Raw genomic sequence first — 16239 nt, 5'->3', positions numbered from 1 at the left:
CTTTCACATATATTATTCTAATTGATCTTCTAGCAACTGTGTGAGGTAGGTGAGTGTGATGTTTTTATGCCCATTAGACAGATGATAAAATTGAGATTGAAAGGATAATGTGTTCCTGTTGTTCTTATTAGGTACCATCAAGTCGGTTCAAATTCATGGCAACCCTACGTACAACAGAAAATCTTAGCCGGTCTTGTGCCAGTCTCACAATCATTGCTGTGTTTGAGCCTACATGTGTTCCTAAGAGGCAAAATTGGGTCTTAACCCTCAAGTATTCTTCCTCTGACTCTGATTCTTTACCGTTGCCCCTTACTGCTTCCCAAAGACTGTTGTCCCATTCCGAAACTAGCAGTTCCTTCTCCTGTTTTCCCTTCCTCTTTTTCTACTTTTCAGATCCTTCCCTGACTCCTCACCTTCCTGGCTTAGGTGTTCAGGTACAAAGCCTTCAGCTCTAGCCTCTGAAAGCCAAACCTCTCCCTCTGTCTCTTCCCTGAAGGCCACTTCCAAACGTTGCCTGAGAGCACAATGCTCCCCCAAGACTCCTGGCCTCAGCTCTCATGCACTTTAATACTAGACATGATCATGGGTGAACCACCTACGCTTCTGTCCTCTGCTGTTGAGAACGAGTCCACTAATACTGTTCCCTGACGACTATTTTAAGACCTACCTGACAGACTCTTCTCAGAACTAAAAAAAAAAAAAAAGTGTCTCTCCTAACCTGCCTGAGGGGCATTTTCTACTACAGAGCCAAGTCTAGGGCAGAGGCTTTGGAGCAGTTAATCATCTGTCCCTTCTCTGCCTTATGCCTTGAACATATTTCCATTGATGCACTGAACAAACTATGATTTAATGATGGGTTTACATGGCGGTACCCCTGCCGGAGCCTAGAGTCAGATCCTTTAGGGCAGATAGATATCTTTTCACTTTGGTATTCCCAGTGACCAGGAGTGAAATTTTTATTGATATACTTGGTGCTGAATTATCTGTTGAAAGGCAGTATAGCATAGGGGTTGAGTCAAATAATCTAGGATCAGAATCCCAACTCCACTGCTCACCACCTGTAGCCCTTTGAGAAGTCACTTAAATTATCTGTACCTCAGTTTCCTCATCTGTAAAATGGGATAAAAATAGTACCTACCTCATAAAGTTATTGTGAGGATTGAATGTGTTAATAACATTTTATCCCATCTACAATGCACCATTATTTTAGGTCCTATTAAGGAAGGTAGAAACCCTGGTGGCGTAGTGGTTAAGAGCTACAGCTGCTAACCGAAAGTTCGGCAGTTCGAATCCACCAGGTGCTCCTTGGAAACTATGGAGCAGTTCTACTCTGTCCTATAGGGTCGCTATGAGTCGGAATCGACTTGACGGCAATGGGTTTGGGCTTTATTAAGAAAGGTAAAAAAAAAAAACAAAACATGCTGTCATATAATTAAGACACAGCGCTTTCTAATCTGTGTCAGAGATGTTGAAGATGTGGAAAAAACACATCTTAGAATTGCTGAGCTACGTCTGTGTAAAACACCTAGAGCTGCAGCTGGTACAGAGAGCAGCTGTGTCAGTGATTGTTGCCGCTGAATTGCATTCTTACAACAGCCCTTCGATGAGCGGGTTAATCCCTGTTGTGCAGATGAGGAAACAGGTTCAGAGAGATGAAGTAACTTGACCAAGTTCACATTAGCCGGCGAGGTTACAGCAGGCATTTAAACTTGCCTTTAAGGTGCAATAATCTATAGTTATTACAATAGCTGGCAGCCGCCCACCAAGCTACCAGGGAGTTAGGAGCTAGGTTTTGTTCTCAATTGCATTAGCTTTCTTTAATCTAAGTTTTTTCCCCCTCTGGTATAATTACTCTCCTTTTTCCTCCCCCTCCTCTTTGTACAGCTCTAATCTTTTTTTATATTTTTCTGTTAATGGCTTCAGGTTTTACTGTTTTGAATTGTCAGCAACCTCAAATCCTTTATGGAGGTCCAAACCATAACCAAACTCATTGCCGTGGAGTCGATTCTGACTCATAGTGACCCTATGGGACAGAGTAGAACTGCCCCATAGGGTTTCCAAGGAGTGCCTGGTGGGTTCAAACTGCTGACCTTTTGGTTAGCAGCTGAGCTCTTAACCACTACACCACCAGGGCTTCCTTTATAGAGGTATGGAGGTAGGAGGGGTATAAATAAATATAAAGGTAAAAATTAATGCTTGAAGATGACTTGTAGCAAAAAAAAAATGAGAGCGTGTGTGCATATAGTTACCCATGGAGATGTGCAGGCTCCAGCGTGGACACCCTCTAAATACTGCCCCCAAGGACCCCCGGCATGTCAACATCCCACTCATTGGCTCCCTCCAACTCTCCCACTGAGGCTAGGAAAGCCTCTGATTCTGCCCTTTCCTCATAAAAATGCAGGAACCTCAGCTTGCCCCTCCAGCTGGGTCGTCAGCCACACCAGACTCTTTTTTCCCCATGTCCCAGTGAGACACTGGTGGTGGGAGAGGGGCAGTTAGCTCCTCCGGGATCTTCTCTGGCTCTTCTTGGTGCCCCCCAATAAGAAGCATCTTGAATGTCCTGAAAGAACATGGGTTTCTAGCTTGCTGTTGCAGAGACTGAGGCTAGGAGGGAACCACATTTAGCTCCAAATGGAACCAATGTAAAAAGTATACGGCTGGTTTTGACATCACAAAGGGAGCCGCCAGAATGTATTTTATTGGGGATTTTGTGGTGGTCTCCCCACAACCTAGTGGCAGTGCAGAGCCCATGGCTAGGGCAGGTCAGAGAATGATGCCACTAGCTGCTTCTGCGTCATTTCCCCAAGTGACAAACCCCAATATTCTGCCCTTTCTGCCAAGCGTGTACTGCTTCTGTTAAAAAGATAATGAATAAAATACGGCATAGCATTGTACTTTTTCCCCCTACCAGGTAAAGAGGCCGTGAGCAGGCCAACCAGTAACCGGTTTCTATTGAGTTTACGCTGACTCCTGGCAATCCTAAGTGTGTCAGAGTAGAGCTATGCTTCAAAGGGTTTTCAATGGCTGATTTTTGGAAAGTAGTAGCCAGGTCTTTCTTCTGAGGCACTCTAGGTGGACTTGAACCTCCAGCCTTTTGCTTTGCAGCCCAGCTCTTAATCCTTTGTGTCACCCAGGGACTCCTATGGGCCAGCTAGACCAAAAAAGCCAAACCCGTTGACATCGAGTCAGTTCCGACTCATAGTGACCCTACAGGAAGATTAGAACTATCCCATAGGGCTTCCAAGGAGCAGCTAGTGGACTCGAACTGCCAGCCTTTTCGTTAGCAGCCGAGTTTTTAACCACTGCGACACCAGGGCTCCGTGGGCAGGCTAGAGGGTTATATTTGTGAATTTGCTTGGGTTTGTCAGGATGGGATAAGGGATGATGGAGAGTAGAGGGGGTTTCTTCAGACCTTCTCTCCACTGTCCCACATGCCCTGAGACCTGCTCGAGTAAAGAGTGGCGCTGAAAGGTGGGTGAGGAGCGGCCTTAACAGGAACAATGGCGTTAAGGGAGTTTTGCCAAGGGAAGGAGGGAGAACATGCCATTCCTCAGTACCCCTAAATGGAGCCTACTGTTCTTCCTGTAGGGCCAAATCAAAGCTACTAAGTCCACATCTGCCAGACAAAGAAAGGTGTTTCAGGATAAGGAGGGAAAGACGAAAATGGGTTTTCGCCTGCTCATTCACGTACATGTAGTTCATCTCTAAGTCTTCCAAGAAAGCAGCCACACACCAAATCCTTTTCGATGCTTTCTGTAGCTGAGCGTCCTGTGAGATAATCCTCTTAATGGAATATTTAAGAAATAGGATATAAATCACCAACCTTTTATCCTACCTGCAGACTCATATACTGATGCGTATTGTGTATACATCTATCTACATAGAGATGGTGGCAGGTGCCTTTCTGAGCAGATGGTGCCGTGTTTTTAGTCCCGATATATTTTTCAATCTTTCAGCCTATTTTCCTCTGGAGGTATGGGTGCAAAAATATAAATTTTAGAGATCAAAGTCCAGAAAATAGACGCATACCTGGAGACATTTCAAAATTAAAATACACACTCCTCTGAAAACCCTTTTTGTCATTTGCCACCAGTAAAAACGCCTCTTGTTATGATGCACTCATAAATAACTTGATTTTGGCATATGCTTTCATACCAAACAGAAAATGAATAAATTAAACTTGATTTGCAACCTTTTTCATTTTTATTAGCACTGCTCCGAAGAGTTTATGTAAGGGACGTGCCAGAGCAGTTATGCCAAATGTTTTAAGGCGTTGGTATTGATATTATATAAATTAAGGTGTTTTAATTTGCATTCTTTAATTAACTAAATACTGGCAGAAAAATAAAACACCAGGGCAGCCCTGACTTATTGCCTCTATTAAACTGCTGACGTCTCAGAAAAGACGCTTTAAGTAATCCAATTCATGTGGGGGTGGGGGGAGGGGAATATTAACACTCTCTTATTTGGCAAAACGTATTGGGGTTTAAGAAAACAACTTCCTGCTTTGTTTGCAGGGGTGGTGAGGGAGTGGGTATGTTCTAAGAAGATCTCAATTTGTGTCCCAAGGAAGAATTTGACCAAATGCTTTAGCTATTCACCCTGCCCAGGTCTGAGCTGAAGGGTTCAAGGTGGCAGCCTAGCCCTGCCACTGGGTATGGGCAAGCTCTGGGTGCAGGGCCCTAGAGACCTGTGCTGGCTGCCTTTGCCTCCCAGGGCTGCATCACTGTCAAACTGGGAAGAGAGGAGCTGGCTGGATTAGTTGCAAAGACCCCATTTCGACATGATCGTATCCAGAAACAAAGGAGAGAAATAGTCCAAAGACTCTTCAGCATAGCTGGCTCCTGGTCAATCCTTCCCCATCACACCTAGGCCTCCAGACCACTGGAAAAAAAGAAAAAGTTTTCTAAAAACATGTGCCAGGAGTATTCCAATTCTTTTCCCTACTGTGGGTCCTGTCACCACCTCCACAGGTTTTTTTGTTTTGTTTTGTTTTTGTTTTGTTTTTCATTCATCATCACAAGGGAAGAGAGTAGGTTCTTTCTAGTCTACGTGAATTCTTTTCCCTACTTTCCTTGTTAGGTCTTGATTTTGGCCCTGTTTCTCCTCTCCCGTAGGGTCAGGGTAAACTCTGATGAGGCCTCATCTTCTGTAATTTTCCCTCCAGACTTTTAGGAAAGAACAGCTGTAAGGAGAAGATTACCTTTGCCAGTTGTTGGACACAAGAAAGTGGTGGTGCACTGGTTAAGAGCTAAGGCTGCTAACTAAAAGGTCAGCAGTTCAAATCCACCAGCTGCTCCTTAGAAACCCTATGGGGCAGTTCTACCCTTTCCTGTAGGGTCGCTATGAGTTGAAATTGACTCAGGGGCAACAGGTATGGGTTTTTTGGTTTTAAACTCACAGGGTCCTCAGTGAACCATCTGTACAACAACCCTTAATATTCTCTTGCTGTTCTGAGGGTGTCTGTCTTGCATTCCCTGACTAGACTGGGTAACATCAAGTCGGGGCAGAGATTAGGGGCCTCCTAAGTACCTGTTCAGTTGACTGGAGACATCCTGCAGGGAGAAGTGGTGTGGGAGCTGAGTTCACCTTTTTCCTGGCCTCTATACTAGCTTTTTTTTTTTTTTTTTTTTTAGCCCCAGGGTGGCACATAACAGTTATGGCACTGGGCTGCTAACCAAAAGATTGGCAGTTCAAGTCCACCCAGTGACACCTCGGAAGAAAGGCATCTACTTCTGAAAAATTAGCCATTGAATGTCTTGCGGAACACAGGTCTCTGAACACACATGGGGTTGCCATGAGTCGGCATTGACTCAAGAGCAACTGGTTTGGTTCATACTACCTTTAGGACGCCCTAAGCAGTTAATGAACACACTTGACTGCCAACTGAAAGATGAGAGGTTTGAGTCCACTCAGGTGACTTGGAAGAAAGGCCTGGCAATCTACTTCTGAAAAATCAGCCATTGAAAGCCCAAGGGAACACAGTTCTACTCTGACATACATGAGTCAAAGTCAACTGGATGGCACCCGTTTGTTTTGTTTGTTTCTTTTCTTCTTTTTTGGATTACACTGTCTTTAAGCTTTCATACAATGTTATCTCTTTCAAGAGTACCTTATAAGAGGCAGTTAAAGGGGAACCCCAAGCTGAGTAATGTCTTCCTGAAAACTCTTTTTTTTTTCCCTCAAGGAGTAAAGGATGAATTCCAACTTTCAACAAGGAAAATACTGCTCTCCTTTGCCAGCATCCTATCCCCCTCAGCGCCCCCCCCAAAAAAAGAAAATCACACTTTCTTGTCGTTTCCCATCTTGCAGCTCTGTCAGTTGTTTTAAAACAACTGTTTTAAAACATGTCTCCTGTCATAAATAAGATCGTCATTATGCATTTTGATGGCAGTGGTGAAAAGTGCACCCAGCTTGGAGAGAGGAGAGGGATCTATGTGAGGCCCCTGAGGCCTGATGTGGAGCAGGAGTAAACAGAGAATAAAGGAAGGGCACGTTCCACTCCCAGTTTTCAACTGCTTGTAGCGTTACTGGTTTAGTGCTTTCTGGTTTTGGGTTTTTGTTTTGTTTCTAATCCTTTGTGTATTGATTTATTTATTTAAGGAAATTAATGAGAAAAACAAAGACAGCCTGGCAGAAATTGGTTGTTTTGAATGTATCAATTACAGGCCTTGGGAGACCTAAAAGGGACATCCCAGGATGTCTGAGCAAAGTTCTTCAAGATATGGGGCGGGGAGGAGGTGAGAGAAAGAGAGGGCGAGATAGAGATACTTATTAGAATTGAAATTTACCCTGATCCCGCTCACACTCTAACCAGTCCCCATAGTTCTTTCCAGTTCTTTCCAGGATCAAGGCCCGCGATAAGGACTGAAGGTGAGAAAACAGTGGTTGGGCTCCTGCTGTGGGTTTTGCAGTGAGAGGCTGCATGTATCAAAATTCCTAGGAAATGGGGTGTTCTGCCTTTTTTTTTTTTTTTTTTCCTCTTTGGCCAATTGCTGATAGAGCAGAAAGCTCTTGTTGTCTCAGCCCTAATTGTGAAATCGTGTATACATGTCCTTTTGTACCTGTGAATTTTGCAGGTAGTACCTATTTAAAAATAAATAAAAAGCAGAACAAAAGGAAGGCAACTTTCCCTCCTTGGTGAGCACGCTAGTAGTAGTAACGCTAGTACTACTTTACTTCATGAGGTGAGGTCTTCCAATGCGCCACAGGGTTCCTTCTGAAAATTCATGGTTAAGACTGGAGGTGAAGCTCCACAAAAATCATTTTATATATGGTCTTTGACCCGAAACTTGGCCTTACATGAGCAAGAATAAAAAAGTTCTAGGTAACCCAGAGTTCTTGTTAGGATCCACTTACTGGGAATTTTGCTCTGTTAAAATATGCAGTTTTCGATATCCTGGATTCTTTTAGGTCAGACTTGATTATTCCTTTTCTTCCCCTCCTTCTTTTCCTCCTAAATGAAGGAGAAGATAGGGAGAAGAGAAGGAGGGGAACATGAGAAGTATGCATGTTTTCTTAAATCCCAAAATAGAAATGGAGCCCACTCTTATGCATGTCTTCATTATTTTCCAAATGGATGTCACCCAAAGGTCCCAGAGGTATTTCCCATGTATTCCTGCCTGAGTTCTCCCAGCTGAATTTCTAACCCACTCTAAGGCTATCCCACCAACTTTCTTAAACCTGGTTTATTGTAAATACAGAAAGCTTTTGACCCACCAATTCTACTCCTAGGAATTTATCCTATAGTTATGCTAGCACACATGGAGAATGACAAATGTGTATGTAAGGTTATTCACTGCAGGAGCAAAAGATTAGAAGCAATCCGAGTGTCCATCAATAGGGGACTAGTTAAATAACCTGTAGTACACCCATGTAACAGAATGCCATGAAACAGAAAAAATAATAATAAAACACAAAAGCTCTTGATGTACTCTTCAAAATATAAAAACCCATTGCCACAGAGTTGATTCTGACTCATAACGACCCTATAGGACAGAGTAGAACCGCCCCCTTTAGTTTCCAGATTCGAAATGCTAACCTTTTGGTTAGCAGCCATAGCACTTAACCACTATGGTACCAGGGTTTCCCTTCAAAATATAAACTTTTTACAAAGCAAGTACAGAATGGTGAGTAGAGTATGTTCCCATTTGTACATAAAAGGAGGAAAGAAAAATATGTATTTGCCAATATATAAATAAAATATCTCTAAAAGGTTGGACAATAAACTCATAGCATTGATCCATTGAGAAGGGAAACAAGATGGCCGGGAGGAGGTTTTCCACTGTACACACTCATAGCTATGGAATTTGGAGCTATGGGAATGCATTTCATAATACATACATACATACATGTGTTTTCCAATGAAATAAAAAACAACTTTAAATCACTTTTCACGGAGGCTTACTATGTAAATCCTGGCTCTACTTCTGACCACCCGTTTGGTTGGGAGTCTGCTCCTCAAGTCTCCATCTCTTTGGAGAGGCTAGCGGAAACCAGAACCAAACCGAAACCCATTGCTGTCGAGTCGACCCTATAGAGTTTCCAAGGAGTGGCTGGTGGATTTGAACTGTCAACCTTTTGGTTAGCACCTGAGCTCTTAACCACTGCACCACCAGGACTCCAAGGGTGGCAGAGGGCCACTAAAAAAAAACACTCCTCAAAATTTTTCTGCTATCTTGGAATTTGTTTTTATCAAATCCAACTTGTAACAATCAGCCACTACCTGAGCGGCTCTTCCCTTTTCTCTGTGTGTCTTGAAATGAGCTGGGAGCTGACAGCCCAGCTAGATGGGAGGCCTGCCCAGAAAGGCACACACTTTTGGAAAATATAGAGGCCTCTCCACCCGAAGGGGGGATCATAGAAACATCATCACCTTCATGACTGAAGCCCAGGGGTAGGATCAGAAGCAGGAGAAACACCGACCCTGTGAACTGAGATACTCACAGTTTGCCACCCACCATGACCCTCTGGAGCAACTGGGGCTCCAGTTCCAGTTGGTGGTAGTTCAGTGCTTGGGGTAGGATGTTTGGGGGTCCATCCCACCGGGTAAGCATGGTCCCTGCTTCCCATTTCAGGGGCCTTTCACTTTATTTCTGAATTCCCCATATATCCAAGTGAGAGAAGGTGCATGAAAAAACGTAGAAAGGTGTCTAGCACCCAAAAAGGTGCTCAATAAATGTTAGTGGAATCTGAATTTAACTTTCAGTAAATGTACTTAACAACAGTGATTAACAGAATTACAGGGTACTGAGCAGGATTTGGAGTCCATGGCGGTGCCAATGATTAATGTGCTCAGCTCCTAACCGAAAGGTTGGTGGTTCGAGTCTGCCCAGAGGAGCCTCAGAAGAAAGGCCTGGCAATCTACTTCCAAAAACTTAGCCATTGAAAACCCCTGTGGAGCACAGTTCTACTCTGACACACATGGGGTCACCAGAAGTCAGAGTTGACTTGATGGCAACTGGCTTGGGTTTTTTTTGTTTTGTTTTGTTCTGTTTTGTTTCAAACAGGATTTAAGAGGGCAGTGGTGGTTCAGTGGTAGAATTCTTCCCTTCCATGCAGGGAATTCAGGTGGAGTTCTCAGTCGATGCACCTCATCACAGCCGCCGCCCATCTGTCAGCAGAGGCCTGCAAGTTGCTATGATGCCGAACAGGTTTCAAAGGCACTTCCAGACTAAGACAGACTAGGAAGAAAGGCCTGATGATCTACTTCTGAAAAATCAGCCAATGACAATCCTGTGGATCACAACGGGCCCATCCTGTCGTGCATGGGGTCATCATGAGTCGGGGCAACTCAAAAGCAGCTAATGACGACAAGTTAGAGCCTCCTGACTGTTTTTTTAAGCTGAAAAAAAAAAAAAAAGCCCAAGGGAAAGGGCTGTCCTGCCTTTCAAAAGCTCCTGAGTGTGCACAACAGAGAGGTGAGAGGCCTGGGCTCTCTGGCTTGCTCTGGTCTTTACCTGGGGTGGGTCCACCTGTAGCCTGGCACTTGCCAAGTAAGTAGTCAGTTACAGTAATTGAATAAGTGAATTTGTCTGTAGGCAAAATTTCCTTCCCCTCACTTCCTTCTCCACCTCAGTTTCCTCCCTTCCACACTCTCATTCCTCAAATGGAAGAAGGATCCTAACCTGGAAGCCCAGCCCTCTGGAGAGTGATTACAACAGTGTAGCTTCAGTTTCTTCTGTTGCTCTTCCATCTTTAGGCCTCCGTCTTCAGCAGTCCTGCACACTCGTAGCTCGGCTCAGGAACCGATTCCCCGGACTTGAGTGCTGGCTCTGCCACTTCGGAAGTCACTTAGCCTCTACGGACTCAGTGCCTCACCTATAAAACAGGCACAATAGTGCCCACCTTATCAGTTTGATGTGAGAATTAAAGGATTACTCCATGTAAAGTGCTCAGAACAGTGTCTGGCACATAGTAGGTACTCAACAGATGCTGTTATCACCCTAGGTGAACAAGGGTCTGCTAATCACAACTGAGGTGGTGATTGATAACTAAGGTGCGATTCCTCTCAGCAGTATTTGCCTCTTAAAAGAGGCATCGCCACAGAAACTTGAAGGCCAAAGGAACAAAGTAGTCAGGGGTGACTGCCCAGGGCTAGGGTTGGTGTATCAGAGCAGGAGAACTTCAAAAGCACACCTACTCCAAACCCCTCTCAGGGGCCAGCCTTGCTTATCTCCCCAGGGGCTGATAGCAGATAAATGAAACCTCTTCTTCAAAGCACAATACTCAAGGACCTGGATCAAACGCACAGGCTGGAAAATAAGCTTCAGTCTACATTTCCTTTTGTCCATTCTTTCCCACCACATCTCTAAAAGGAGTTCTGGGGGACAGGGAGGGAGAAAAAGGAGTTAATTCTTCCTTTTATCAAAAGGAGTTGCCTTCCCATGCAAGCAGCAACCAACAATGATACAAAGCTACAGACAGAACCAGGAAGGGAGTTAAGAAGGCCTCCGTTCTCTGCCCCATTCTGCCAAAGTTTACTGGGTGCCTTCATACTCTCCCCTAAGCTCTCAGAGCTGTCTCCTCATCTGTCAAACGGGAACAATAACACCTGCCCAAAACAACTCAGAAAATTGTTGTGAGTTGATGAATACAAAAATATACTCGGGAGAAAGATAAGTTTAACATGCTTACAAAGTTACATTTTGAAAAATACAAAGTCATCCATCTCGAAGGCTTTTGAGAGAAAGGTGAGGTAACATATAAATAAATAGTCCTATATATGTAAAAAAAATTATTCATCAACAAACAGTTATTGAGCACTTACTGCATTCAAACCGTCTAGATTCTCATCCCAGCCTCACCTCTGACCAGCTAGGACTTTGCGCAAGTTACTTAACCGCTCCAAGCCACCATTTCTTCCTCGGTGAAATGGAAGTAACAATAGGACTTACCTTACTGAGTTTCTGTAAAGATTAAATGAGATAATGCTTGGAAAGTACTTAGAACAGTGCTTGGCACTCAGTGCTGGCTACCATGATGATGGTGGTTGAACACTCAGCTGGGCAATAAGAATACCAAGAGGATGAAGAAAACACAGACATAGTCACAGTCCAGTGAGAGAAGGGACAAGTAAATAATGGCAGATGCCATGTGATAAGTGCATTGATAGAGCCACATAGCATGAACTGTAAGGACTTAGACGAGGGAGCTACTTCTGCCCTGGGGAAAGTGAGTCATCAGTGGAGTGGCTCCCTGCAAAGCCTGGCTGTTCTCCCTCTTGCCTCTTTGCTCCTACTGTTCTTCAGTGCTTCTGTGACCCTCGCAAGCCCCAGGCTGTGTCTGAAGCCCGGGAATGGGGCAGACAGAGGACGTGCCTCCAAGTGCCCTGAGCAGTGCGCTAAATCAGGGCTCGTGGCCAAGGCAGTAATTGCCAGCCGCTGAAAGATATTAAGCGCCAGGGAGGAAAACCAAGTTCTCTATGAGGCAGACTTTTCAGAGTTCTTACAGCTTGTAAAAAAAAAAAAAAAAAATGTAAATAGTTACCCAGTGAGATATTATTTCATGTTGTTGCCATTAGGGCTTGAGTGTTATGCAGAGAGAGGCGATCATTCAGGCAATTCCGCCTCAGCAAGGACTGGAGACTACACATTAACCCCACACAACAAATCTACCACCTCTAGCTTCAACCTGACTCAGGCATTTTTTCCTGAGTGGTGAATTTTATGTAAATGGAAGTAGCGGAGGGGGAAAAAAATCTAAACATATTCAGAATTTCCTACAGGATCTTTTTGATGGGGGGGTATGCATTTGACTGGAGGCTAGGGGGAGGGGTTGCTCTCATTTCCTTGGAATTCTGGGTAGCTTGGGCTCTTTTTGTCAGTTCCCTGCATGCTGAGGAAATCCTGGTGGCGTAGTGGTTTAAGAGCTATGGCTGCTAGCCAACAGGTCAGCAGTTCGAATCCACCAGCCGCTCCTTGGAAACCCTGTGGGGCAGTTCTACTCTGTCCTATAGGATCACTATGAGTCGGAATGGACTCAATGGCAACGGGGTCTGCGTGCTGAGATTGTCTGGGTTCACTTGCTGACGTGACTGCCCCCCATGGCAATAGCCCCACAAATGCAAGTGAAGCTTTCACTCACAGTCTTCGTTTACCTAGGACTTTGTGCCAAGACATGTGATATGCATTGTCTGATTTTGGTCTCCCAACTCTGAGGTGGCCACTCTTATATTTTACAGATGAGGAAACTGAAGCTTAGGGAGGTTAACTTGCCAGGGTCACCCCGCTGGTATGTGGTGGAGCAGGGATTCAAACTTTGGCTTCCTGGCTCCTGACCTCTCTCTTGCAAAAGAAACCAAAGCAGCACGGTTCAGGGGGTCTGGGTCTGAGAGACCAACTCCAAGTGCTTGTTCTGCCACTCACTGGTCGTATGACTTTGGATAAGTGACTAACCTCTCCTGGCCTCACTCTCCAGCTGTAAATGGGAATGATAACAGTAGTACCTGACCTGATGCTTCTCAAGTGAGGAAACTGTTGTTTTTCACCATAGTGTCATGGGGCATTCTCAAGCAGCCCTCACTCCTGTCCTATTTTAATGGTGGCTGCTCCTTCCCAGGAGCCCTGGTGGTATAGCGGTTAAGAGCTACAGTCGCTAACCAAAAGTTCAGCAGTTCCAATCCACCAGCCGCTCCTTGGAAGCTGTAAGAGCAGTTCTGTTCTGTCCTCTAGGGTTGCTATGAGTCGGAATCAACTTGATGGCCATGGGTTTGGTTTTCTGGCTACTTCCCAAGGCAATCTTAACCATACATCTGCCACTTTTCTGCAAGAGGAGGATTTGGACCATATGTCCTGTACAACGTCTTGCGTGGACTTTTCCACCACGCCCCTAACACAATGCTCTGCCCACAGCTGGCCCTCAATAAACACGGTTCAACTGAATATTGAGCCATAGTCTCTGCCAGGTAACAAGCCATTCCTTTGAAAACTACTTTTGCTTTCTGGCCACTAGGGCCCCATTTAGGGCTCTGTGTAGGTTAGCGTTTCAGCTAAGTGAATGTCAAATACCACTTGTAATAATCATCTGGTAGTGTTTTAATTAAGCCTCTGGCCTGGCTAAGTGTGTTTTTCCATTTCTCTCCTAAGGCAACTGAATGGATCCAGCCAAGGGGGCCCTGGAGCCCTTACCAGCAGCCTTTTGCCAGGAAGAAGAAAAACAGGCCAGGCCTCCACCTCAGTGCTGTCTAGCACCCACTGCTCTATCAGTGCCTACTGCTGTGAAGCAAGGGGACTCAAGTTTTTTTAAAGAACGGTATGCTATTACCTGGTCCTGCACCTCCCACCCCTCCCCAGCCCACCATCCAGTCCTTGCCTCCTCCTTTCTCCCTTCCTTTCATTCATTCTCTTACTTTTTCTTCTACCCTTTCCCTCTCCAAATTGAGGGTAAACATTCTATCATCCTCCTTTCTTTTCCCCTCTCTCCTTTCTGCTATCTCCTGCCCCCCTTTCCCTTCCAAATTCCTGAGTGCCTTTTCTCTCTCTCTCTCCTCCCTTCTGCTCTCAGCTTATTTCCCATTAATCATTCCTAACACACATCTGCTTGGGTCCTAGAAGGGTTTCTTGGCTCGCTTTCACAGCTGGGCTGGTTACAATAATCAAGAAGGAGTCTTTCATCTTATACTGTCTTCTAGGTCCTCGTCCCTCCTCCAGAGCGCCTGCAAAAGCCAGACTTTTCCACTCTGTATGGCTTTCTTCTGCAGTTCTCTCTCTGCACAGCAGTCTCCCCAAAGCCAGACAGCCTTACAGATTGAAGTAGCCCTGCAGTGGGCTTTTAAGGGTGGTGTTGGCAGTGGCAGTGATTTCTGAATGCTCAGAGGCTGGCATGTGCCAGCTATCCCAGGAGGTACAGTGGCCCCCTCACTGCCCTTTGCTGCCCCCAACTGTGGCTTCAAAAGGTAGGCTGGAGCGGCTGGAACACGGCAGTGGGTACTAAAAGGCCCTGAGTCTCAAACACATGGACCAGCTCACAGAGCCCACCATAGTAAAATAAATGGGATCATCCCCCCTTTCTACTCCTACACCCCTCTTGCAAAAAAATATGGGGCATATCTCCCAGTCAGGGGATACCTTGACATTAGTTTTGGCATGGTTTCACCAGGATTAAAGTTGGAGGAGAGAAAGAAAGCCTGCGTAATTTCTAAGAAGTTTGTTGCTGTTCATTACCCTTGAGTCCATTCCAACTCATGGCAACCCCAGCTGTGCAGAATAGACCTGCTTCATAGGGTTTTCAAGGCTGTGACGTTTAGAAATAGACCACCAGGCTTGTCTTCCGCGGCGCCTCTGGGTGGGTTCAAACCGCCTACCTTTCAGCTACCAGTGGAGCACTTAACCTTTTGGGCCACCCAGGGACTCCTCTCTAAGCGGTCTACGCTGCCTAAAAACCAGCACACAACCAGACAGGACATTCAGTGTATGACTGACAGCCTGGGAGTATTGACTGCTGTCTTCTTTACTGAACATGATAACTTTTCAGGATTGTTATTTCTATGAAAGTTACTTCCTTCTGGCTGAAGAACCCCTTTGAAGTTACCAATCCCCATTTTAGGTTCTCTTGTTGTCTCAAGGCGTAGGTCAGCCCAGCAGTCAGGGACGGGTAGTCCTGGAGCAATATGCCCCGAGTGACAGGCCTGACAATCGGAGTGATGGATTGGGGCTGGGAAAGTGGTACTCAAAACCAGGCAGTGACACCAGCGCGCCTCCACTGGCTGCCGAAAGCACGGAGAAGTGGTCTCCCCAGAGGCCGCAGCACAAAGGACCAGATTCACCTTCAAACGAGCGGCCGACCAGGATCTTTAATGCCAGCACTGTGACTACGTAAAATTTCTGCCAAGAGCAAAGCTGGCTGTGCAGAGTTTATCCGAAAGGCGCGCAGAAATTTTTATCGCGAAATTCCCCTGGGAAAATCTAGTGCATTTTCCCCCGCGTGAGGCGGGGGGTCGCATCTCTGAAGTTTGTGTTGACCTGCCGCAGTTGAAGAGCGACCCACCCCTGTTCTGGGACACCAGCCTGTTGTGTGATCCTGGGTGCCCCTAAAATAGCAGGCAGGCGCGGTGCAGTGGAGGGAATTTTACGCTTCTAAACAGGACAGGATAGGAAACCTGAAACCCGCCCAATGACAAACCTATAAATCAGTCCGCAGACACAGCGCGCCAGGCGCGTCCGGGCGGCGCACACAGTCTGGGGTCCCGCGCCTCGCGCGGGCCTAGGCTCACGCTCCATCGCGAGTGTCCCACCCCGGAAGGGTGTCCTCAAACTTGCCGGCTTCAGACAGGACAGGCTTAAAGTAGTTGGAGCGGTTCGCGCTGCGTAAGGACAACCGTGGATACACCTCCGAGGCTCGGACGCTTCTGAGCACAGCGGCAGAGGCCACTTAGGGGAAGGAGAGTGGGCTCTGGGCCGAGCAGGAGCAGAGCCGGAGCTCCTGAAGCGCGGCCCGCCCCCAGGTGGCCTCTGGGGGGCCGACACTGTGCCCTCCTACCACAACTCCCCTACACACGCACACACACCCAGCCAGCAGGGTGTCGGCCTCCGCCAGCACCAACCCCCAGAGGTGGGAAGGAAAGCCAGCAGAGAAGAGGGCTCAGAGCCCAGGGTCCCGGAGAAGTCCCAGCCCTGGTGGGACCCCTAAGCCAGGGCCGCCCAGTTGGGGGGCGGGGAGGAGCACGGCGGGTGGGGAAGGCCGGGGCGGCGCGCGGCCGGGGCCCCTTTAAGGCTCTCCCCTCCCACCCGCGCGCCGGCC

The 16239-nt window shown here is 46.4% G+C and overlaps 2 long non-coding RNA genes across 8 annotated transcripts in view; both read right to left on the bottom strand.

The window, feature by feature from the left end:
• Positions 1–16239, bottom strand: part of LOC126065328 (uncharacterized) — a 303221-nt gene that overhangs the window by 247830 nt on the left and 39152 nt on the right. The window lies entirely within an intron of this gene.
• Positions 4168–16189, bottom strand: LOC126065329 (uncharacterized). The gene is made up of 4 exons (XR_007514834.1): positions 15734–16189; positions 10128–10320; positions 7360–7456; positions 4168–4884 (listed from the first exon to the last, which is right to left on the bottom strand). It is a non-coding gene; the product is annotated as an uncharacterized LOC126065329 (long non-coding RNA).

Source organism: Elephas maximus, chromosome 22, assembly GCF_024166365.1.
Source record: "Elephas maximus indicus isolate mEleMax1 chromosome 22, mEleMax1 primary haplotype, whole genome shotgun sequence".
In the NCBI taxonomy this organism is placed as follows: Eukaryota; Metazoa; Chordata; class Mammalia; order Proboscidea; family Elephantidae; genus Elephas; species Elephas maximus.
Note: the sequence above shows the minus strand (reverse complement) of the source record. Positions and strands in the feature narration are given on the sequence as shown.